Below are 24868 nucleotides of genomic sequence, written 5' to 3' on the forward strand. Positions count from 1 at the left end.
AGATATTACAAGACTTTGTTGGTCTTTGTGTGATAGATCAACATAGTTTATTGTTGCTATTATGTACCTTTGGAACTAACTTACAGAAACCCTAAAAGGGATTGGAAGGTAAGTGAGACATTTAAGGAGTGTTTTTATGAATTCCACAGCCCCAGGGAGTTTCCATAGTTGAGTGGGGATTTGAAACCAAGCCTCCTGAGACCCAGTTCATTACTACATCTGCTGCATCACACTTGGTATTAACATAGTGCTCTCCAGAAATATTTAGAATCAGAGACAGGAGAAGGAACCTCTTCGTGGAAAACCCAGGGCACGCTTTAAATTTAACATTTACAACTTCAACTTTTTTTCAGCCTTTACAAGCAGAATCAGCTGGATACCTCAGATGGTGGGCTGTCAAGAGCAGCGAACTGCAATGTTTCTACCTCCCGGATTGCCTCACACACAGGTACCTCCCTCGCCCACTTTATTCCTTCCCTTTTGCCTGCCTCACCTATGTCATGGTGCTCCACTGACACAATTCACATGTCTCTTGAGCTAACATGCCTTCCTTGTATTTCCCACTCCATCACTGTGCCTCCCATCCTTCCTTCTTCATCATCATTCATCTCCCATCCTGCTTCCTAACACACACATACCGTGCCCCATCACTGTGCCTCCCTCTCTCTTCCTTCCACCCTTGTCCCATTTTGCATAGCTCCTTTGCTAATCTCTTTAAATTAGCACCAGGTATTGGTGCTGTTTGACACACAGGACAGACAGGTTGACACCAGTGCTGCCGCCACTGCGAGGCATGTGAGGTGGGTGCGTGGGGAAGCTGTAAGGAGAGTAGGCAGATCCAGGTGGACAGGGGAGAAGCAGTCCAGAGAAGGAGGCTCATTTCCTCCCACCTCAGGCCGCAGGAAAGCCTGGAACGCCTCTCTTCATGAGATGCAAATAACTGCACAATGTTAAATCTTAACCTTAATTTAATCAAACGCTGTATTTATTATAAAGCAGTTTGCAAGCTCCCAGAAGTCTGTGACACAGAAATTGGGCTAAATCAAATTAGCATTCTGTATAAAGAGACATGTGCCTGCCTAGTGCTTAATGATTACACTCATAAGCCATTTGTACAAAAGAGGATAATAATTTATTTTTTGTCTTGTTATAGCTCCCCTTAATAAATAGAAGAAAAAGTAAATCAAATCAGCATTTATTGTCTGAAAAGATAAGGTACCTGGAATAGCCTCCATTTATTAATTTATTTTTCTCCTGAAAGCCTTTAAATTTAATACGAGCCATTTAATTGTCTAGTAAACATTTCTTTTCCAATTTGCTTTCAGCAGTTTAGCAAAGATATAGGCCACAGGAGAAGACTGGAATTAATGCCACATCCCACGGATAAAACATGGGAGACAGCTTTTAGTTTATCAGGAATCCCACCCGCCCACTGGTAAAGAACCAAATCTTTGCTACATTTAACTTACAGTTAGCATTTCCGAAAGTGCACAACTGATGGTCAATATGTTATAATAAAGTTAAATTCCAAGTTAAGTTTGTCTAGTTATATTATAATAAAGGAAATGAATGAAGACGGATTTTGTATTTGTCAGCTATTCTTTATTATTATTCAGTGGTCGCTGTGTGCATCAACTACCTATTATGTATAAAACTCAACTCTTGTACATAGGCATAGAGGCAAGCATGCTCTCTCTCTCTCTCTCTCTCTCACACACACACACCACACACACACACACACACACACTCACTCACTCACTTCACTCTTAAGTCTTGGAATATGTTCCCCTGGAAGCTGCTAGGAGCTGGAAGAAAAGAATTTGGAAGAATACAATAGCAAATTTGACATGCCTCTTTTAAGCTATGGAAATCACTGGAAGAATAGCTGCAGTCAGGATGCACATTGATTGAATCATTTAACCTTAATCATCCCTTTGATACCTGGCCCTACACACCTATACCTTCCGTCATAATTTTGATTCTTTTTTTATTTGTGGAAGAAGGTTGTGATTGTAGCAGTAAGTCCGAACCATTCATGCTTCTAATTTCCATTTCTCACACATAGACTACAAACATAGAGGGATTTGGAATTTTTAGTGCTCAGGAAAGCATGGAGAGATCTGCCCAGTCTCACCCCCTTCTCCTGGAAAAGGAAAAAAAAAATCAGTCTGGATGCTTCTTGATGAAAGGAATCAAAGTTTTTGTTTATAGCTCATGTCTTTGTTCTGTCACATGCCTACTGCAGAGCTACCCGGTTATAGTTAAATGTATTGTTGATGCTGTGGTAAGTATGTGAAGGGGAGGTGAATGAGGAGTATGGAAGATTGGTATGAATGGTTCTGATTGTCTGGAAAAAATTAGGGGAGTGGTGTGTTGGTGAGGTTTGGAAGAAACCCCCGCCCCACCCCTGATCTACCCCATGCTTACAACAGAAGTCAAAAATATTGTCTTAAAACTGGGGCAAGAGAAATTAATTGACCCCTGAAAGAAAGAAAGAAAGAAAGAAAGAAAGAAAGAAAGAAAGAAAGAAAGAAAGAAAGAAAGAAAGAAAGAAAGAAAGAAAGAAAGAAAGAAAGAAAGAAAGAAAGAAAGAAAGAAAGAAAGAAAGCAGGCAAAGAGCTTTCTCTTCAGGAAGGCCTTCCTTCAGTAACCAGCTCTCTGTGTGCAATTTTTAGATGGATTGTTATGCATTACTGCTTTTACTGGATTTTTAATACCACCTGTGTTTTCCATTTTTGTATTATTCTTTTTCTCAGGGTGGCTTTATATATACATATGTTGTTAACCACCATTGTATAATTGTTTTCAACTTCAAATATTGTCTTTCAATGCTTTAAGCTGCCTTGTGCCTTTTTCAAGGAAAAAAGATGGGATAATAATATTTTAAATAAAAAATAAAATAAAATACATTTATGGTAGTTTAAATGCTTGAATTTCATTTAGCAGTTTTTGTCCTCAGTGGCCAGTATGGTAGAGTTTGAAGAGACCCTTGCCCAGCAGGCTGAGGCAAAGAGGAAGTCACAAAAGCAGCAAAACCAGGGAGCTGGACAGGGGACAGATTGCATTTGTCTTCAGTGTGGAAGGGATTGTCACTCTCGAATTGGCCTTCTCAGCCACACTAGATGCTGTTCCAAGTTCTCCATACAGAGCACGTTATGATAGTCTTTCGAAACTGAAGGATGCCTAACCGTGCTTTGTGTGGTACAAGATGGTGAAATTTTCATGGGTTTGGTGCATTCCACATTTTGAGATCATAGACAATTAAAGTCCTAAATTATTCCTCTCATGAATCTTAAAGTTGGTTTTCAAATAATCAGTACTAAATGGTCCTGTCCCTGGTTAATTTTCCAGAGCCCCATTAAGGCCACCAAGCCAAGCACACATTGCTCAGTTCCTTAGTCTAGTGTTTCAATTCTCCAAACCTATTTCACCATTTGCTAAAGTGGTATCACTGTTGATGGACAGGAGGCACCACACTTTGCTCAATATAGATGAATCCTAAAGCCTGTAACTGTGTTAATAAATAATACAGCTAATTGTCCCAAGGACCTGAGAGCCAGAAGTAGCACTGTTATCAGGCTGCCTTTTGATAGCTTTCTCACATTGTTCAATAAAACCAATTTGCTACTGATGGCTGGGGCATCCCCTAGTCACTGAAATAACAGGTAAGACACATAATTCAATTTTTAAAACCTGCAGAGCTGTTCCATTTACAGTCATTGCTCAGAAACCTCATTGGCACAATCTGGCACTAAGGCACAGCTGTGTACTTTCTGTATCCCTCCTGCAAATTTACTCTGAACAGAGAAGCATCAGGCAGAATAAGCTAACTATACTCAAATACAAGGGAATGGTAGGTCTATTTGTCTTCTCCCCCTCCAAGATCATTTACGCAATACTCTTTGCTACAAAGTCCAAGGGCCACTGGTATCTCCCAGTCATTTGAAGTAAATCTCTCTCTTTGGCTGCAATCAGATGGCGCTTTATTTTGCACTTTGGACAGTCTTGGGAGCAGGCTAGTTTGTTCCATTTTCCAGTGACAGTATGATGTGCAGGCAGTCACAAACCAGTCTGAGCCTTACCCATGTCTCCTCACACCTTTTTGGGTCCCTCACGGGGCTACCGTGGAGTGGGGGCATAAGCATGAAGATAAGCATGTTTTTGTTCAATTTTTGGCATGTGTGATTGTCGATGTTGAACCAAAGCACTGCTGGTAGATGTTTTCCCCATCAATTCAGTGCTAGGTCACTTGGGTGGCAAGCATGAAGTGATATGACTAGAGATGGGGGTAGAGATGAGAATACCCTCACACAAGGGTCCAGCCTCCTGAGGCCAACCTTTCCACTCATGCGTCCGCTGCTACTGGCGGATCCGCTCTCTGTTCCAATCACTCTGGAGCTTGTGGTCGGCCAGCTACTCCTGGCAGAAGGAGGGAAGAAGTCTCCCTGCCAACTGTGTGGGGATATTCGTATTTGTGTTTACCTTTAGAGTCCTACACGGCTTTAGGTCTGGTTTCCTGCAGGAACACACTTCCCACAGTAATCTGATGTACACCAAGATCTTATTGAAATATTCTTCACCAGCTTCCTGCGCCATCTGATGGGGGTGGATAACAAGTAGAGTGAATGTCTTTGTTGTTGTTGTTGTTGTTAATGGTATGTGCTATTAAGTTCCTCCTGACTTACAGTCACCCTTATGGCCTGACACTAACATCTCTGCTTAAGTTTTGCACCCTAAAAAACATGGTTCTTTTATTAGGTCAATCCGTCTTAAGTAAAGTCCTCCTCTTTTCCTCCTGACTTTTCCTAGCATCATTGTCTTTTTCCAATGAGTCTTTGCCTGAAGTACAGTAGTGTCATTTTAGCTTCTAGAGGGGGTTCAAATTTGACCTGATCCAGAAAGCAGTTATTTGTCTTCTTTGCTATGGAATCCCCTTAATAGGTAGATTTATGCCATTGCCCTTTACCAATGTCTTGTAGGCAGTTGGTCCTTTGATGGGTTTTTAATCTCAGTTGGAATTATTTTCTGCATTTAAATTTAATTTCATCTGCTTTATCCATTATGTTGAACAATGGTATTATTGTAAACCACCCTGAACAATAGCATTATTGTGAACCACTTCAAACAATAGCAATTGTGAAGCATCTAGAACATTTGCAATTGAAGACTGTTTTACATGTAAAAACAACTAATCTTATGGTGAATTGGATGTAATGCTTGATATGGGGCTTATGCTGAAAATGGCAGCCCACTGTTGAGTTCCCTCCATCTCTCCATTATGCTTTTGTACAAATGTAGTCCACGGTTTCATTTGTAAACAAAAACCAAATTCTTTTCAAATGTTTCAGTAGCTGTATTACACGCAGTAGGATGTATCCAGCTGGAGTCCTCTGCTAAAAGAGGGCTCTGTGGCTCACTAGACATTTCCTATGAAAGAAGGGAAAAACAGGAATGTTTGAGAATCCTCAGATCTCCCATGGAGTGGTCAGAAAGCATGGCAGGTTGTGTGGGGACTTGAACAAATAACTGCCTGAGATTATGCCCCTTCATCTTCCTGAAGAGTTCTCTGCTGTCTCAGGGTGCAACTACACTGTTGAGTTAAATCAGGAGCTGGTTTGTGTTTTTTAGAAATCTACAAATGTATTTTTTGTGTGTGTCAGTATGTGCAACTGCTGGGCATTTGCCAGAGCCAGGAAGGAGAGCCTATTCCTATGTTCTGACAGGGGTAGTTTCCAGAAAGAAGCATCAGTCTAGAGAGGAGAGCAGAATCGATCAGGTTCCCAATAAAACACAAAGCCACTCATTTTGGGCTCCCTTCACCGGTAAACCAGAGGGGTTTTAGCAAGTTTTAGCACAGCTGTAGAGGTGACAGCATCCAAACCCCCTTGTACTTGGCACTAGTTTCAGCAAATTCCCGCAGATCCCCACAGACACTATTTACTCTGACACAGGTGTTCACACAAGGCAAAATGAGTCCAAAAAATGCATGACCATAATCAATTTAAAATAAACAACAATCTCATGGTGGTTTTTAAAAAACCTTACTTTCCAACAACAACAAAAATGTGTGCTGAACTGTACATTGTGTAGGTGGAAATTTTTCAATTGATTTCAGGTATGGCAAACCGGATGCAGAAACAGGAGTATATTATGGAGCCCTCAGTTATGGGAGAGACATCAACTAGATACAGGCCATTGATCTTACATGTCTCTTTAGATTATCAGAAATGATATATTATCATGATAATATATATGTGTGTGCCCATCCATAGTCTTGGTTTCATTAGGACTACAGATGCCAAATTAGGATGGAATTTATTGAGTAGCTGCAGTTTCCATCCTTCACTGTTTATCTCCTACCCCATAAAAATATTTTTAAAAACACTCCTTTGTATCATAATTCATTTAACATTGCTTTGATTTGCTTACAAGTGATTAGTTGATTAATCAGGATTTTACACTACCTTTTCAGGTAGTCCTTTAATTAAGTGCCACTTTTCAGTGCACTGTTACAGTTGAAACTGGCATCTGAGACAGTCTTTGAGAAGGAAACAATCATAAACTCTAAGATGGGTTTATTCAGCTGTGGCATTTCTTATTTAAGCACCGTATCAAAAATGAATGAATGTAATTAGTTTGCTACACATATTTGCTGTTTCTAACATTCAGCAAAAACTGATGCAAAGTACAAAACTCTCATCCATCTATGATCCATCTTTTTCCATGCCCAAACCTAAGACCTTTTTAGTCAGCTAGCCACCATCTGTATTCAGGACTATCCTAATTGTTGGTAACTTGGATGCAGAGAAGTTCTATTCAAGCATGGGTAGAATAAAATGGGAAATAAGACAGCATGTGAAAATCACTGGACCATCTATATGTGGAGACCAAAGTAAAGCAGAGAATCTCTGTTAGCTGTAGAGATGTCCACCTGTTCTGGAACCCTGAATTCCAAAACATTTCCAGTCAATAGCAAGTGCAGCTACTGCTACTCTTAGAAAATGAAATACACAATGCTGTTTTGCTTTGTTTTTGCATTGCAATTCGTGCTTTAAAGGGCACTGTAATTTTGGAAAGAAAATGCCAAATTATGTGTTATGTAGAAAGAAGAAATAACGGCTGGCAAGTTGACGGAATCCCCATGAATTCCTCTGAGATATCTTGGCAGACAACTGCCTTCTGGCTCTTACTGAAGCTTTTTAAGATTTTAAGTGCTTTGTTGATAGCTTGGTACACAATTATAGGTGGATTAGAGAAACTGCTAATAGGGGATTTTTGCTCTAATCTTCTTTCAATTGTTAATATTAATTAAAGTGTGCTTCCCCCTCCATTATGCCACAAACATGAGCTACTTCTTAAAATGGAGCCTTATACTTTAAGTTTACTAAATACCTTGCGCTGACTTCAGGTCCAGAAAAAAAATACAGAAAACTGAGGCAATTTTACCAGATAGATCAAGGCAGTTATCTTGCAACATCCTTAACATGTTGACTTTATGTTTTCTCTAAGCACCTCGGACTGAATAGAGGGTTAGAACTAACATCAGTTTCCATGGGATTACAACTCCTAACTCACTTGAACCTCTCTCATTTGTTTATAAACTCTGTTGGAGGTCACTGAATGCAACTCAGTTTATGCTGAAGAAAATGCACTTTTTTTGCAGGAGGAGGAGTAAGCAGAGAAAAAGAAGAACCTCCTCATGTTTTCTAAACAGTCCCTTACCTATTCTGACCCATGCTGATCTCCCATAGACTTTTATTGTTTGGGTTGCTGATATAATTTCCTTCTCATATTTCTCTCCTGGTCTCCTCTGGGAGAAGTCAAAGGATACATTTTGTGTACAGTGGAGTCGTGACTTAAGAACGGCTTGAGTTAAGAACATTTTGACTTAAGAACCACTCTCATAGGAAAATATTGACTTGACTTAAGTACTTAGATTTGAGTTAAGAACTAAAAAAAACCACATGGGAGGCAGAGAAAGTGCAAAATTTGAACTTTCAGTTAACTGTTGGCCAGTGAAAAGGGTGCCTGTCTGCTTCCTCACTCCTCCCAGTGTTTGGAGAGTGGATTGGGAGACAGTCTTCAGACTGCCTGGTACTGTACTGCCTGGACTGTATTTTCCCTGCCTTCCCTGAACCTTTCTTGACCTAAGAAACAAAATATCCCCCTCTAGTGGGCGAAGGCAGAATAGCAGCTTCCCATTAGTTTCTATGGACGGAAAAGAGCAGATACGGATCAAATGGTTCTCAATGCATTCCTATGGGAAATGCAGATTTGACCTGAGAACGTTTTGACTTGAGAACCGCCTTCCAATACGGATTAAGTTCTCAAGTCAAGACCCCACTGTATTCTCAAAGGCTTTCACGGCCGGGATCTGATGGTTGTTGTGGGTTTTTCAGGCTCTTTGGCCGTGTTCTGAAGGTTGTTCTTCCTGACGTCTCACCAGTCTCTGTGACTGGCATCTTCAGAGGACAGGAGTAGGAACTCTGCCTGTCTTCTGAAGATGCTGGCCACAGAGACTGGCGGAATGTCAGGAAGAACAACCTTCAGAAACACCACCAAAGAGCCTGAAAAACCCACAACAACCATCAGATACATTTTGTCTTTGTTCTTGAGAGCTCCACCTTAGTTAGCTAGAACTAGGCTTCCTATTACTTTTCTACCTCAATGTCTAGCATCATGTTGGTGATTTATATGTGTGTAAATTAAACTGTGGAACTCATTATTGCGAATTGCTAAGTAATGACACACCAGTTGCATTTCAAGGCATGTGCTTGATTGCACAGCAGATGTGCCCAGTGCCTTGCTAGTTGGGAACAATTTGTTGTGATGTGTTCCATGTCTTAACTTATGCACATATAAATCACCAACGCAGTTCTAGCTAATGTAATTCTCTAATAAACAATGGGTTCTATTTTCTTGGAATAAAAAGTGTGGATATGATTTCTTTTCAAAAGGGGAAGTCTGCTCTTCTATCCATTCAAATAAGCCGAGGATAACTTCACAAGTGAACATATGCTGCAGTCAACTGGCAATAAGAACCACATTTAAAGATCATTTAAATAAATTTAGATTTTATCATTCACACAATGTAAGGGTGAAATCGATTTATATGGGCTGCAAAGTGAGTTTTTTTTTCAACTAACCAGCAGGGGCTTTTTTAAATACTTTGCTTCTAAAACTGATTCAATTCAATGCGTTTTTTTTCCCCAAAATGATTCGATTTCAGCAGTCTAGATGCCAAAACTGGTTTAAATCACCAGAAATAAATTGATTTCCATCCAGTGCATGTGGGCAGCCACCGGTTTAAATAGCACATGAGTTGAACCTGATTTTTTAAAAACTCTCAACAGAAATTGTTTCAAATTGCCAGTGTGTACACAGCCTTAGTTGCTGCTTTTTGCTAATTACCTTGCTAACTTTTGAAGGGATGAATTGTAAAATGAATTCAGTTGTTTACAGAAACAACATTGACTAGATCAGAGGCCTTGAGCTAATTTTTCTCCCTCCCCTGGAAAAATAAAGTGAAGATGAACAAAGATATTAACTATGGAATATGTAAATTCCATAGGGAAATGCAGTGTAAATTTCTACAGTTAGCCACAGTTCAGAGAACCTTCACCCTCAACATTAATATTCCTGATAATAAAAGTGTCCCCCTCCATCACTACAAATGTGGCCCTGCCAATTTGAATGGAGAGCTGGGGGGGTCCCAATGGATCTCATGCAGCACCCCTTGAACTGGGGCTCCATCTAGAAGCACAACATATGTGGAGAAGCTTGTCTGCATTTTTGTTGTTTTCATTGGGGAGAGAAATCATCATCATTTCAGAATAATGTCAATGAAATAACATCACCAGAACCTTTATAATGTGACACACCTACCACGGTGATTTAAAAACAAGCCACATTTGCTGCCTGGTCTATGGTTAATTCAAGATAAGGAGAGAAAACCTCAGATTTGGTCTACCTACAAGAGCTTAGAATAAGGCCCTGCCACTTCCCACCTCTTGAGAAAAGTTGGGAAAGGTGTTGAACTACAGCTTCCAGAAACACCACTGAGAAAGTGGAAAAGGAATGCAGCTGGGTTGTTGAACACCATGTCAGCAGAGAAGTTTAAGTTGCCAGTTCATATGGGGAACCAATGGCATCAGAAGACTTGGGATCATATCCTAACATTACCCATCCATGGAGATGTCACAAGCATTCCTCTCTGCCTCTTAAAAGCTTCCTCATTTGCTGTAAGGAAGAATGTACTGAGAACCACACAAAGCCAATTCTCTTTGGTGGTGAACTTCCCCACACAGCTTGCCTGAGTCTCCACTATCTGAACCTATTACTCTACTACACTGCAGAAGTTCACTGTCTTAATAACTCTTAAATTGTTGGTTTGGGACCATCCAATGAGCTTCACTTCTTTGAATTCTGATGAAGGCAGAAAGCCACTGGTGACTTAGCCAGTTTACTTTATCGGTTGACACAGATGCAGCATGATGCAATATAGAAAGGAAGGATACAGATGCCATACACTCGTGTCCAGCTAGGTAGGCCCCTTTGAGGCATGCTGCTGCACAAATGGCTGGTCCCTTCCCCCTATGACAGGAAACTACTGTGGCCTGGGCACCCTGAACTGGCCTTACACCCTAGCCTTTGCATACTGAAACTCGCAGGGAGGAATGGAAAGCTATCCCCCCACCCCCAAAGGAAGGAAACCTTGTTGTGTGCTGAATAGCATAAACTCCTTGTCTGGACAGGTCAGCATGATAAAGTGTTCTTTAAACAATAAGCTTGTAAATATTAGATACCACACACATTTTCTTTCTGTGCTCAAAACTCCTACTCAACTCCATAGAAGAGTGCATATGTGTGTTTTATATAGCAAATTTCCAATCCAGTACTCTAGCCCACTACTATAATGCTTGACTTTTTTTTACAAAAATAGATTTTAAAAAAACTAGAAAAATCTCCCCAAAAGACTCCCAAACACTTTAGAAGTAACAAAGCAATGTTACTCATTAAACTAAAAAAGTAGCCATTGCGTTACTTCAGAACATTGTTCAGAATATTGGCCAGGATGCTACTGAGTAGTAACACTAGCATTAGTGTGATAGCTAAAATCACTGCCATAAAATGCCACTGGTTAACTAATTGTTATTTTACATCCTTCACTGTATACCAGTTCATGCAACTGGCGCATGCCACAAGTGACGAGTGCTAAGTTGTTGACTAGCAGCAATTTACCGCAGCAATTTATGCTCTCACACTTATGCCAGTGTTACAAACCAATCGGATTCTGGACATTGTTGGTGCACGTTACAGATAACATTGTTGCATTACTTCCATGTTATCTCTCCATGTTACAGGGAGATAGATGCTTTGGTTTGAGGGGGGGCGGTGTTGCCTTAGGACACCAAAATGTCTTGCCTTGGGCGCAAAGCATCTTGACTGGAGGGGGGGGCATTTGTTCTTCTCTCTCAGGCAGCAAAATATATTGGGCAGCACTGCTTCAAATGAAACGCACAGCTTTCCTTTCCGCCCCTTTATAATACATCTTACTTCCATTCTGACTCTCTGAAACAAAACCTCAGCTGTGCTTTCCAGTCAACATCCCCAGGGAATGTGTAGCTTTAATACGTTTTTCTCAAGGTGCATCTGTGGCTTTTTCGAGGAACAAATTCTGGACTGAACTTTATTATCTCCTCATATTTGATTAGAAATATAGATTTGCCCCTTTGGCAGAGCAAGGGAGGAAAAACCTTTTCCTTTTAAACGAGTAATATCCACAAGAACAAGAGGTGCTCATGTTTTCTTATCTTACCTGAACAATAAACATGTAGGGAAAAATCCAGGAAAAAAATAAATGAATATTTAAAGCTTAATGATGAGTCTCAGATTCAATGGATAAACATTTATTCTACATACTGTTCAAGAATTCTCAAAGCAGTTTCTGCTTTGACTGTTATCCTGGTACAACTTGCTATCCTGCCAGTCCCTTGCTATGGATCACGCTGGCTAAGAGTTTTGGGAATTGAAGTCAAAATCATTTGGAGGCTCTCTGCCCATACTCTTAACACTCACAGTGTCTTCCAAAACCTAACGTGTGAGCGTGAAATTTGGAGCATCTAGCTAGATAACTGCATGAGTGAGGGCTCACTGATTAAGGCAAATGGGGCAGTGTCCCACAGCAGCGTCAGGTTATGCTGAGATAACTCATGCCTGATTGCTTCCTTTCCAGAAGCAGAGGGTGGAGGTCCCAATTCAGCTCCCAGCGTCATCACCTTCTTTGTGTGGCTGTGTGTGAGAGAGAAGGAGTAGGGAGAATTGGAAGGGGCAACAGTAGAGAGGCACCTCACCCCTGGCAACCTTTGACTGCTTTGTCTTCCACCTCACCAGCCACAAATAGACTAGCTGTCATGGGATACTGTAGTCAGATATGTTAAGTACCGATGAATGTACTAACAAGGTCATACTTCCACAGTACCCAGCCATTGTTTTTGCATGGGGTGGGAGGTCAAATTTGCTAAACTGTGCAAAGGGAGAGAGTTTCTGTGCTTCTCAGAGCTGCATGGTGGATGAAGCTTTCACCCATAATTTCATCTTCCTACTAGGAAATGCAGTCCTAGTTGATTTTCTATGTGCAGCACAAAAAGCAAAGACTAACATTTTCTCTTCAGCAGTTTTATATTGGTACTGGTGTACAGACAGCTGTATTTAAAAGAATGCATATCTTTTGGTTCATCAATCTCTGATGTTTTAGAATGATGCATGGCCTAGTTTTGCATCATTGTCCTCAAGAGCACTTCTTTCTGCTCGCTCTGAGGGGTTTCTCCTTATTACCCGAATAATTAAAGTTAGATTTATGAGAGAGAGCCATGCTGAGAGTAAAAGAAAGGGAGCTGCACAAGACAGAATACTGTGCAGAACAGGTGGGGAAACTTTCCAGTGGCTGACTATCACACAGTAAAATGTGTTCATTCATGTTATGTTGACTTAATTGCCAGAGATTCATTGCATCTGGAAGAACTTGGTGTTATGCACTTGTCAGTCTTGATTACTGTAAGTAGAGCAATCACCAGATAGCTAGTAGGTGGTCAGGGACTTTAGCAAAGGAATATTAATGTTCCTTGAAAATTGGAAATCTGTTTATTCAACATTTGGACAATGGTACTTTTAAGGTAGCGGAACAGTAGAGAAATAGCAATGAGCAATCTAGAGGGAGATAACTCAGAGTTATCAGCAGGAGTTAACAAAAACGAGGAAAACTTGTTAACAGGGGCCAAATTATACGGTAGAAATAACCCATGATGACAACCAAAGATTAGTGTTTAAAGTGACTGAGGCAGATTTCTGTGACTACACAGTCAAATACTGCAGGATTTGCTCTGCTTATGAAATGGGTGAATTCAAAATATTTTTTTACTGACTGCTTGATGAAAAGGCTGATTTGAATTGGTCCAGCTCATTTTCTTCTCAAATTTATTTTTTCTTCTTCTTCTACTAGACGCCTTCTACTTTTTTCAAACAGGCTTTCCCCCATGTGGTAGTTGTGATACACTCGTGTGAAACAGCGGTGTGTGTGTGTGTGTGTGCGTGTGTGTGTGCGCGCGCACGCATGCACACACGCGTGCAGATGGTGTTTTGATGTAGGCAGTTGGGCCATGATGTTCCGGGGGGGGGAAATGCAAAAGCAAAGCACCTTGATTTTAATGTGAGGGATCAGGTACTGGTCCTGAATCCTGTCAGATTGTGTAGGAAAGCCTTTTTGCTGTGAAGCAAAAGCTTAGTACTATTAATAACTTAACTGATAGGTCTGTAAATGTCATAAAATCACCATTCCCTTCCCATCCATTACTCTTTTCCCTTACTTTCAAGTAATGCATGCAGGAATTACCTCATTTCTTGTCAGTTTCTTCACATATGATTTTGAACTATTGGCATGATAAACTGTGACCAGAGATGAGGTAATTCTTGAATTCATTACTTGACAGTAAAGGCAAAGAGTAATGGATGGGAAGGCGGAAGTGGTGATCCCTGTTCTGCAATCATTCTGATGTATGAATTACAATGTATTTTACAAAATTACTGTTCAAACTGTTGATGTTCTGTATTCTAAGCTGTTAAGTAAGTTTCCATTTTATTTTTCCTTGGAAAGGTTTTTGAGAAATACAGTAGTCTAAAGTCTGAATGAGAAAGCAGCTTAACAGGAAATTATAAAAGCATCTGCAGAGATGAGGCTAGAGGAAGAGACAGGACAAGAGGAAAGAAGGAAGGAAGTAGGAGCTATGGACTAGAATGTTACATCGCATCACATCCAACATGAATGATGATCACTTGGATCAATTCACAGCCCATGTTGAACACTGATTGTGATCATCTCCCCCTTGCTGTTTAACATCTACACAAGGCTGCTGGGAGAGGTCATTCAGAGATTTGGAGTTTACTGTCATCAGTATGCTGGTGGTACACAACTCTGTCTCTCCTTTTCCTCTTCAGCAGGCAAAGATGTACAGACCCTAGAATGTTGCCTGACTGTGGTTATGGACTGGACAAGGGCAAATAGGATGAAACTGAATACTGATGAGACAGGGATCCTGTTCTTGGGAAGGCATCCTGATTGGTTAGGGGGTCTGTACCTGATCTTGATGGGGTCCCACTCCCCCTGAAGGATCAGGTGCAAAATTTGGGTGTACTTCTGGGCCTGGCCCTCTCAATGGAGAAACAGATCCTGGCTGTGGCCATATCTGCCTTTTTCCAACTGAGGCAGATTGCACACCTTTGTCCCCTTCTCAACAGGAGATCCCTTATAACACTGGTTCATCTGTTGGTAATCTTGAAGATGGACTATTGCAATGCTCTCTGCATGGGGCTACCCTTGAAGGTGGTTTGGAAGCTGCAGCAAGTGCAAAATGCAGTGGCCAGGCTGGTCACTGATACATCTAAATTTGACCATATTTCACCTGTCCTGCTCACTTGCACTGGCTGCCAGTATGCTTCTGGGCCAAATTCAAGGTATTGATGCTAACTTATAAAGCCCTTTATGGTTTAGGACCTTTTTACCTGTCAGAGTACCTCTCCCTCAGGTCATCATCTCATCCTACCTGCACCTTCCAGTCTTTAATGTTGCACGTGGCCACTCCAAGAGAGGCCCAGAAGACATCAACCAGATGTTCCAACTTGGCTTTCCAGTGTAATCACACCTTATATAAAAAAGAACATTCTTAGAGCATGAAGGCCAATCACAAAATTAGGCAAACTGAAGTTGAAGTTGTGGGAGTAGAGAAAAGTTCCTGCTGTGACCATCACACACAACCAGATTGTGGGGGTTCGATTCCTGGCTCCAAACTAGTCCCAAATAAATCACCAGACTTGCATGGCTTTGAAATTGGAGTAACATTCATCGCGTTATTTAACAAAAATCCAGTGTCAGCAAACGTGTTCCACCCATTCTCCCTGTCAGACAACGGGTCTGCTTCAACTTAAGAACGTTTCAACTTAAGAACACCATTCCAAAACTGATTAAGTTCTTAAGTAGAGGTTCCACTGTAGTTTCTATGGACAGAAAAGAGCAGATACGGATTAAATGGTTTTCAATGCATTCCTATGGGAAATGCAGATTCAACATAAGAACTTTTCAACTTGAGAACCACCTTCCAATACGGATTAAGTTCTTAAGTAGAGACCCCACTGTATCAGCCTCCTCTTTGGGGATTCTTAGCTTCTCCACCTTTCCAGTCCAGGGATCCTCTACCCACATCCCCTCCCAGCCTTGTGGTAGCTCTCCCTCATCCCCTTTTATATCTGCTAGTCCTGCCTCCACTTCTACACTCACTTTTCTTTCTATTCCCGCCAAAACAGTCCCGGTCTCTTTGACCGTTAATTCTTTCAAATCCTCCTCTATCCTCCCCGGGTCTGGTCCAGGCGGTCTTGTCTTCCTGGGTGGGGAAATTGGTGACATCTGACTTTCTTTATCGGCAATAGGCGGGAGGGATGGCACTCCCATGTGAGGAATCTTGCTCTCACCTCCAGTCTTACACAGACTTAAGGAATACCTTCTTCTGCAATGTATAATTAAGTCATCCCTTCAGGAGCTTATTTAGTGATCGCAGAATGAGTGGTTGCATTACTTTTTTCCAACAGAATCTATTCCTTCTATAGCTCCCATTATCTGCAGCTGTTGATCATACTGGCTGAAGCTTATCTGGAAGGTTACAAGTTCCCCACTCTGGAAAAACATTTAGTCTAATTTTTTTCACACAGTGTCATTACTTAAAAGATAGTAAAAAGATAGTAAAAGACCGCCCTTTGCCCATACTTTAGATACTGTTGAGTGACAAGAAAATAGACTAAATTATTTCAGAAATGGAAGATTCAACAAGTTTAACAAGCATCCCATTATTTCTTATTGTGGCTTGATTATTCAAGTTTATGCTGGAGACAGAGAGTCGAAAGTTGTTTGAAATGGACACTGTGGTAGACAGGTTTAGTAAATTCTAACAGGGTTTAAAATCCTTCAAAATCTGTTAGACTCGGGGCAACAAAAGGGCAAAAAGTTATGTAAATGATGGGAAGCAATTTGTGTCTCAGACACTTCCAATTCTGTTTTTGTAAAAATATTGTGTGTTTCTAGCTTTATCGCATCCCATCATTTGTGTTCACCAGATTTTCTGTGTCATGGGCAGATGGTGTGCCTGTTTTATAAAAGGTAAGCTTGCCTTCTCTGGGGAAATGAAGTTAGCTGTGGTTTAAGAAAGCAGACACCTGTGTCCATCCAATTACAGCCCATGCTTTGCAGCTGGTCCCATTTCTGCCACAGTCATTCCCAAATGCTCAAAGCCACTTATGAGTGTTTGCTCTTCTCCCTCATGTCCCATCTGTACCTGCCTCAGATGCTCCATCTGGCAGAGAGGACAAACTTGACCAAGGAGACATTTTAATGTCTGAGGCAGATGAACAAATGCCCACTCCCCGCCCTTCAATCAAAGTATATAGTGTCCAAAGCCAGCCAAGGTGTTTCTGGTTTGGGTACAAGAGGCAGAAAATCCTCAAACATGTCTCTGCATCCCTGGCTGTTTTTGAAAAATGCAACAAAGCGAGTGAATTATATTTGCTGCTCTTTCATGACATCCCAGAATCTGGAGGAGGAGGTGACTCTTCCCTTATTAAGATTCCTCTAGTTGCTACCTGACCCATACTGGAAAAGGTATAACTATCATGTCACGAGTAAGTTCGCACTCTGTAAACTAAGAAGAAAAGCTGAATGAGAGATTTCACACAGGCCTGTTGGAAAGGACCTCAAAGTTGTATAACAGTTCTTTCAGCATTTGCCAAAGGTATTGTTTAAAACGTATGTGCATCTATGAATCCCGGCCAATGCTTACATGAATTTCTTAGTGAAGTGAGGTTTAATCACAGAGCAGCTAATAAATTAAAAGTATTCCTATCTGTAAAGTAAAAATTTCTAATAGGCTCCTCTGCTGGATCAGACTGACTTTTTCTAAGCTTTGCCTTATGCGCATCCTTCTGTGACTGGCCTTGTCGATCTGTGTGCCTAGATTTTCAGCAATTCAATAACCTTATTCAGGGTTAAGGCATTGTTACCATCATTCCAAACCACTTCAGAATGTTCAGAATTAGATATCATCGGTTCCTGAGAGATGATAGTTTTCAAGAGAAAATACAGTAATGTATTTCCTCTCTCAGCCCCACCTTTCCTTTGTTCACTTGCTATTTCTCCCCACTTCACTTGCTTTCATCAATCATCGCAGTTGTGCCAGACAAACCCTTTCTACTGTGCTGTTGCCTTTGTTTTTTTGTTTATTTTAGTACATCCTTATCTTTCAAGCCCCCTTACCCTCTGTCAGATAGAGTCTGTTTTTGCCATGACCTCATTTTACTGCTGGGCTGACACATGACCAGCTAATATTGCCTGTCTGCTGCCCCAGACACCTGCTGTGTGTTTTGTTTTCATGGAATCAGCATTTTGTCTCCCTTGTCTTCACATCAAGCCCTCTTATTGTTCTAAATTTCTTTTTTCACTTCCTACATCTCTCTCAAACGGCTCTACTGGGAGGGCTGAACTGACATTTGTATTAATGCAGAATTGCACAATCGGTTGGTGACTTGGCTAAACTGGGCTTATTATCGGACAACATGTATAAAAACCCATCTAATAGTGTTTCTTAACCTGCGTATCTAAACAGCTGACAGGCTAGATAAGTATGATTTATTTATTTCTTTTTTTAAAAAAATGCATTTTCAAAGGAAGGTTTTAAGCAGCACCATGGAATACAAAGCACCCTGATGTTGGACATGCATAAAAGCAATGTTAGTTCAATAAGAAAATCAATCAATCAATCAATCAATCAATCAATCAATCAATCACTTACTTACTTCCACATTACCACCACTTAAAACCTAGAAAACCTGACAATAAAAGACCACATTTATATAGCAATATACAGGCAATCATTAAACCATAAATATAAATAGCCCTATAAAATCTAGAATTAGTAAAAAAAAAAAAAAAGTTTCAAAAAGTATGACAGCATCCAGGAGATTCAGGTTTTTTTTACTTGAAAGCACTAAGAATAGGCATATTGCAATAAAGGGGGATTTACATATCTACCCTAGACAGATCTGCCAGTATTATCTCATGGAGGATCAATTCATATTTCATATTCTGGGTTGATATACAAAATTACTTGTTTAAACTGCAAAACATAGCATGGTTTGATAAATTTATTGAGAGAAGCAGCAATTCAAGAAGACCACTTTCTCCCTGTGTCGTTTATTAGGCATGGGGTTTTTGGAGAATTCTGAGTAATTAAATCTTAACATTGGCCCTTTCCCCCGCATTCTCATGGTCTTCTGTGGCTTCCTATGTGGAACATTTTAAATCTAAAAGTATCAGTAACCCATATGAGCAGATACTGAATCGTCCAGATTTCTTATGTTTCTCCAGGTCAATTGTAAACCCCACTCTTCAACACCCCTCTCCTTGTTCTCCTATCATTTCCTCACAAACTAGCCACATTTTTTCAAAAAACCCCATTCAGTCATTTCCCCTCCATACAAGCTCTGATCTTTAACCTCCCCATCATTTCCTTGTCAACACAAACTACTGTTTTAAGCCTCCTGCTTTCCTGACGTTTTCTCACTGCTACAAATAGCATTCTTCAGCCCTCCTCTTGTCATTTCCTCCCCACCTCAGAGTCCATTCTTGTTCCCAAAACATTTCCAGAAAGTACCCTGATAGTGTTGGGTGGATATGTATTCACCAAAAGAGCCTCGTGGAGCAACCAAAATTGTGCTCATGACCTGGGGTTCAATCCCAGGTAGCCAGCTCAAGGTTGACTTCTATCCTTCCAAGGTTGGTAAAATGAGTACCCAGCTCACCGGGGGGGGGGGAATGTGTAGCATGCATGATTTACTTGTAAACCACCCAGATAGTGCTTGAATCACTATGGGGCGGTATATAAGCAGCACACTTTGCTTTTGCTTTTTTTTGCAAAAGATCTGGTACCCCTAAGACTTTTGAAATGAAAAGGATCCTCCAAAAGACCCCACACATCAGTAGTGTTTGTTTTGGGGAAAGGATTCACTGGCAAGAGTGGCATCCCAGAACCCTCTTAGCCTAACAGTCAAACTTCTTGACTCTTGATGTTCATTTAACAAACCAGCTCTTAGTTTAGCAAGTTGCATTAAGGGTTCTCTATTTAGCCCCTCACCTCCTACCTTACAGGGAAGCTGCAGCAACTTATTCAGGCCATATGCATTCCTCATGGTATCCTATATTGTGCTTACATCCACCTCTGTTTTGCAGCTGAATGAATGGCAAAGTTATGAACTTAAGTTCCAGATTGCTCTGTTCGCTGGAATAGATACCTGGAGTCTATGCAACCTTTTAAGGCTCTGTTAACACAGACGGCTGAACTGGACTGTTTGTACTTCATGTTTGTTTTATGTGTAATCAGTCGTAAGTTTGTTCCATCCAATCTCCACATCGGTCCATTTTGTAGAAATAGCCATGTACACAATTTTTAAACCAAAGTCTGCATTCCATAGAAGAGCTATGTTCCAATTCACACATTAGTCCACGAAATACAAGTTAGATCAGTTTGCTTAAAAATACAGCTGAAATTAAATTCTCCTTTGTCCCTATTATGAAGGCCTCAGATCAAAGGACTGCCCAAATTCAGATCAGAGCCTGGTGAGTTGCTTAAAGAAGAGTCAGCATCTTGGATCAATGCCTGCCAGAGACGGCAACAGTTTCCATCAACTATGCTGGGCAGAGTATTAGGAGAGGAGTAGTCCAAACAATTAAAATAACTTATCGCACCTCTGATGTCCAACATGTCACAACAAAAATGATGTGGTAGAATCTGACCCTATTCCTCAATTTTCATGGCCCTGCACCTTCTTGTTCTCAAATCAGAGGACACAGGGAACACACTGCTTTTATTTATTGAATTGCTTCCTAATATACGAGCTTAAATTGATCCCAGCATTGTGCCAGCTGTTTAAAAGCAGGTCAGTTTGTGGGATTAGCAGATTTCATTCCCCCTTAAAATCTGTAGGTTGAAGTACCTCTTGCTTTTATCATATCATTTTATCCCTGCTTTAAATCTTCTTCTTAACCTAAGTGAGGATTACTTCATCTTTGATATGATAATTAAGATGGATCAGGAAGGAGGTAATGCTGATTGATCCTTGAACCCCAGTGCTGAGCTGTTAAGCATGCTGACTTGTGCCTAGAAGCAAACAAAACAAAACAAAACAAAACAAAAATCTGAATGGCTGGGATCAATAAGCATATCTGAAGTCATGCAAGCACTGCAGTCCGCAGCTGTAGCCTCCTGCAACAATTAAAGAAGCCAGTTGGCTGGCCTGCAGCTGTGTGAGCAGAAATTGTGATATAACCTGGACTCATTACATGGGAAATACAAGGCTGTCTTTGGAAACCACAAAAGCAAGCCTGTCCTAGTGTATTTGGTCTATATCTCTGAAGGTAGAAATGTCAGCAAGTTTGCTGGGTAGGAGCCCAGAAATAAAATCCTACAGCTCATAAAGCCTTTTCAAAGTTGAGAGCAATGCTTTATGAACCCCAGGGTTCTTCTACTGCTAAGATCAATAGCAGCCACTCCGTTCCTTGTCTTCACCATCAACAAGCTATCCCTATCATATGAATCCCCAATGCCTTCTCTCCTCTGTTTCACTAACATGATCGAAGCTGGTGTTGGAGCAGAAACCAAGGAGAAATGTTTCTTCCTCTATTCTATCACACAAATGAATTGGCTAACAGCATAGTAGGCACTGGGGACTGTGGGAGACTTCATGTGAGAGGAGACACTGGGAACACTACACCTCCCATTGTCTCCCATGCACTGTCACACTGCAGCTCTAAGGGATGGAGAGGGGACAGGATACAATGCGGAAAGATCAACAGGACTCTCGCCTGGGCAAAGAGCAGAGTCATATAACAGATTCCTAAGCATTTAAGTGTCTTACATCTTGAATTGGTGAAATACTTTATTCCAAAGGTTTCTTGATTTTCTCCAGCTCCAAACCTCAGGAAAAGTGTTGTTGTTGTTTGGTTGTTAAGTCGTGTCCAATTCTTCATGATCCCATGGACCAGAGCACGCCAGGCCCTCCTGTCTTCCACTGCCTCCCTACCCAGGGAAAGTGTAGGCCAACCCAAGTTGAACCTTGTAAGGTTGACCCAAAATATCTTCCTGAACCTCTGCACTCTCTCTCTCTTTGCATGTTTTCTTCATTTCAGAAGCCAATTTGTTTTATATGAAAGTGGTTCAATCTCCTATGGCATTTGGTACACCTGCTGAATTCCTGCTTGTTATGCTACTCCTCAAAGTATAGGAGACTAGCCACACAAAAGAATAGCAATACTGACCTCTAAGTATCCTTGGCAGCACCTATCAATGGTAGTTCAGGAAAAGAGGCAGGACAGAAAGAGAGCTGGTGTCCTGTCCAGGACAATTCTGTATGCCCATGCTGAGAGGAATTGGGGTTTAAATCATTTTTAAAATAATGTTTTTAAATAGCTACAGATATTGCCGCTAGAGCTTGGAAATGTTGCCAACCTGGACAGCAGCATTTAGAATCCCCAGCCTATGACCATGTTGGTTGAGCAATTCTGGAAGATGTAGCCCAGAAAAATAATTCCCACATGTTTCCATCCTCTACCCTACTGGATTTACTTCTTAGTTAAATGGATGTAGCAGGCAGGCAAGCAAGGGTGGCTCATACTTAAAGGAAAGGAGGTATATCACCCCAAAATAGTGTCTTATACGGAGGCAATGGAAAGCCCTAAGGACTGCATAGGAAAGAGGATGATTCTCCATGGAGGTCACCCTTGGGAACAGAAATGTTAATGTCTTCCTTCACTTCTAACTCCTCCCCATATGCTACAACACTTTTTTTGCTGTTTAGTCGTTAAGTTGTGTCTCACTCTTCATGACCCCATGGACTAGAGCACGCCAGGCCCTCCTGTCTTCCACTGCCTCCCGGAGTTGGGTCAAATTCATGTTGGTGGCTTCGATGACACTGTCCAATCATCTTGTCCTCTGATGACCCCTTCTCCTCTTGCCTTCACACTTTCCCAACATCAGCGTCTTTTCCAGGGAGTTTTCTCTTCTCATGAGATAGCCAAAGTACTGGAGCCTCAGCTTCAGGATCTGTCTTTTCAGTGAGCACTCGCGGTTGATTTCCTTCAGAACAGATAGGTTTGCAGTCCAGGGGACTCTCAAGAATCTCCTCCAGCACCACAATTCAAAAGCATCAGTTCTTCGGCGGTCAGCCTTCTTTATGCTCTAGCTCTCTCTTCCATACATTGCTACTGGAAAAACCATAGCTTTGACTATGCAGACCTTTGTCGGCAAGATGATGTCTCTGCTTTTTAATATTCTGTCTAGGTTTGTGATCGATTTCCTCCCAACAAGCAGGCGTCTTTTAATTTCATGGCTGCTGTCCCCATCTGCACTGATGCTGGAGCCCAAGAAAGTAAAACCTGTCACTGCCTCCATATCTTCCCTTTCTATTTGCCAGGAGGTGATGGGACCAGTGGCCATGATCTTAGGTTTTTTTTTATGTTGAGCAGACCATTTTTTTGCACTCTCCTCTTTCACCCTCATTAAGAGGTTCTTTAATTCCTCCTCACTTTCTGCCATCAGAGTGGTATCATCTGCATATTGGAGGTTGTTTGATATTTCTTCTGGCAATCTTAATTCCGTTTTGGGATTCCTCCAGTCCTGCCTTTGCATGATGTATTCTGCATATAAGTTAAATAAGCAGGGAGACAATATACGGCCTTGTCATGATAGGCATCCTTCAGTCTCGAGAGACTATGGTGATGTGCTCTGTATCGAGGACTTGGAACAGTGGCTGAAAAGGCCAATTCGAGAGTGACAATCCCTTCCACACTGAAAACAAATACAATCTGTCCTCTGTCCAGCTCCCTGATTTTGCTGCTTCCAGGACTGCTAAATAAGGGTCTCTTCAAATTGGGAGAGGCCGTGATGCACCACCTGCCTCCAGGCTGAACGGTCAGATGTCAAGGTTTCCCATCTGTTGAGGTCTATTCCTTAGGCCTTCAGATCCTGCTTGCAGCCATTCTCACGACATACCCAAGCCAAAGTAGGCGTTGCTGTTTCAGTAATGTATACATGCTGAAATTTCCAGCTCTATCTAAGACTACTCTATTTGCCAGGTGATACCAAAAATGTGTCAGAGACAACGCATATGGAACGTGTTCAACTTCCTCTCCTGCCATGCACAAAGGGTCCACGACTCACTGCAGTACAGGAGTTTGCTCAGGACACAGGCTCTATAGACCTGGATCTTGGTATAGAGCCTTGTCATACTCCTTTCCCAATTTTAAACTCATCAGTTTTCCATATCCAGTTCTAAGTGTTGCTTCCTGTCCCTCATATAGATTTCTCAGGAGATACACAAGGTGGTCAGGCACTCCCATTTCTTTAAGAACCTGCCATACTTTGTTGTGGTCCACACAGCCAAAGTCTTTTGCATAGTCAATGAAGCAGAAGTAGATTTTTTTTTCTGGAACTCTTTGGCTTTCTCCATAATCCAGTGCATGTTAGCAAATTGGTCTCATGTTCCTCCGCCCCTTCGAAATTAAGCTTGTATTTCTGGGAGTTCTTGGTCCACATACTGCTGAAGCCTACCTTGTAGGATTTTGAGCATAACCTTGCTAGTATGTGAAATGAGTGCAATTGTACGGTAGTAGGAGCTTTCTTTGGTACTGCCCTTCTTTGGGACTGGGATGTAAACTGATCTTTTCCAATCCTCTGGCCACTGCTGAGTTTTCAAACTTGCTGGCATACTGAGTGTAGCACCTTAACAGCATCATCTTTTAAGATTTCAACTAGTTCAACAGAAATGCTGTCAGGGTATAGAATTTTATAGGCCTGAACCCATATATGTTTCATTAACGAGCTGCCATTATGTGCAGATGAGAGAAAAGCTGAATCATCCTAAGCTGATGCAATGAGGTGAAACCAGAAAGAGCCCAGGTGCAGAGATGAGGTCACCTGGAACCTGATTGGACTGGACAGAAACAAGATTATGTATAAATATGGACTGTGTCTGTGAAATGTTCTCTTCTTCTGATGTGATTTTCTGCCACGCATGCTGTCGGACTGTGTGAAGACTTCTAGATGTGCTGTAGAGACCTGCCTGTATATAAGTGTACATATATGTAAATATAACCGTCAAAGAAGAACTGGTAAAGTGTCTTCATTTACTCTGCTCCAGAAACGTAACAAATGCCATCATCCATTTCAGCCTCTTCAGCATCAGTGGTTGGTGCATAAACATGGATTACTGTGATGTCGAA

The 24868-nt window shown here is 41.3% G+C and overlaps 1 protein-coding gene across 1 annotated transcript in view; it reads right to left on the minus strand.

The window, feature by feature from the left end:
* Positions 1-19853, minus strand: part of C3H10orf90 (chromosome 3 C10orf90 homolog) — a 164412-nt gene extending 144559 nt beyond the window's left edge. The window contains exon 1 of the mRNA XM_078391201.1: positions 19735-19853. The gene's annotated coding sequence lies outside the window, so the exon portion shown is untranslated. The remainder of the gene's footprint in view (positions 1-19734) is intronic.
* Between the last annotated feature and the right edge of the window lie 5015 nt (positions 19854-24868).

Source organism: Pogona vitticeps, chromosome 3 (assembly GCF_051106095.1).
Source record: "Pogona vitticeps strain Pit_001003342236 chromosome 3, PviZW2.1, whole genome shotgun sequence".
Lineage (NCBI taxonomy): Eukaryota > Metazoa > Chordata > Lepidosauria > Squamata > Agamidae > Pogona > Pogona vitticeps.